This window comes from Gossypium raimondii, chromosome 11, assembly GCF_025698545.1.
Source record: "Gossypium raimondii isolate GPD5lz chromosome 11, ASM2569854v1, whole genome shotgun sequence".
Classification (NCBI taxonomy): domain Eukaryota; kingdom Viridiplantae; phylum Streptophyta; class Magnoliopsida; order Malvales; family Malvaceae; genus Gossypium; species Gossypium raimondii.
Genome location: NC_068575.1, coordinates 20,263,128 through 20,264,297, shown reverse-complemented (window position 1 = coordinate 20,264,297; position 1,170 = coordinate 20,263,128). Strand labels below are relative to the sequence as shown.

The following is a 1,170-nucleotide window of genomic DNA, read 5'->3' as shown; positions in this document are numbered from 1 at the left end:
GGTTCCTCCAACCTGCATTATAGGTGTTACTATAAGGATTATTTTGAGGCCTAGAATTATTACCCATATAGTTGATTTGTTCGTTCTCTGTGCTAGGACTGTAGGGTAAATATTCTAGATTGTTCATTCCTCCTCCATTCATATCGCATTGCATCACCAGATGTACCTGCGTAGAAACACATAAACCATCAATTTTCGTATTTAAAAGTTCTACCTGATTCAATAACATGGTGACTGCATCTAAGTTAAAAACTTCGGCTGCTTTCATCGGCTTTGTCCTTATGACTTGCCACTGATAATTATTCAGTATCATCTCCATTATAAATTCATACACTGCTTCTGGTGTTTTATTGTTCAGAGTACCACTGGCTACTGTATCGATTAACTATCTAGTTGAGGGATTCAAACCGTTGTAAAAAGTTTAAACTTGTGGCCATAAATGTAACCCATGGTGAGGGCACCGTCTCAATAAGTCCTTATACCTCTCCCATGCATCATATAGGGTTTCTAAGTCAATTTGAACGAAGGAAGAGATATCATTCCTCAACTTGGTCGTTTTAGTCAGTGAAAAGTACTTCAGTAGGAATTTCTCGATCATTTGATCCCATGTAGTGATAAAACCTCGTGGTAAAGAATTTAACCACTGTTTAGCTTTGTTCCTCAACGAGAAAGGGAATAACCGTAGGCGAATGGCATTGTTAGAAACGCCATTTATCTTAAAAGTATCACAGACTTCCTGAAAATTAGCCAAATGAGTATTTCGATCTTCGTCTTGCAAACCATCGAATTGAACAAATTGTTGTACCATCTGAATAGTGTTCGGCTTCAGTTCAAAATTATTTGCAGCAATGGTAGGTCTCATAATACTCGATTCAGCCCCAGTCAGAGTGAGCTTGGCATAATCGTACATAGTACGATGAGCAAGATCTAGATTTGCAGCAACTACAGGAGGTAGCTAATTATTCTGATTATCACCCATCTCTTCAGTAATAATAATCACGTCCTCTTGCTCGTCTACTATACTTTGTTGACTCTGCCTAAATTAAACTAAAAACAAAAATAAAATGAAATAAAAATAAATGGCTAAATTAATAAAAATCAAGTGTTCCTAATATTTTAGTCCATGACAACGGCGCCAAAAACTTGATGATCACTAAACTAACTATAAAT

The 1,170-nt window shown here is 36.5% G+C and overlaps 1 non-coding gene across 1 annotated transcript; it reads left to right on the top strand.

The window, feature by feature from the left end:
- Window positions 1–443: 443 nt before the first annotated feature.
- On the top strand, window positions 444–550 carry LOC128035220 (small nucleolar RNA R71). Its single transcript, XR_008191620.1, has one exon. It is a non-coding gene; the product is annotated as a small nucleolar RNA R71 (small nucleolar RNA).
- The last annotated feature ends 620 nt before the right edge of the window (window positions 551–1,170 follow it).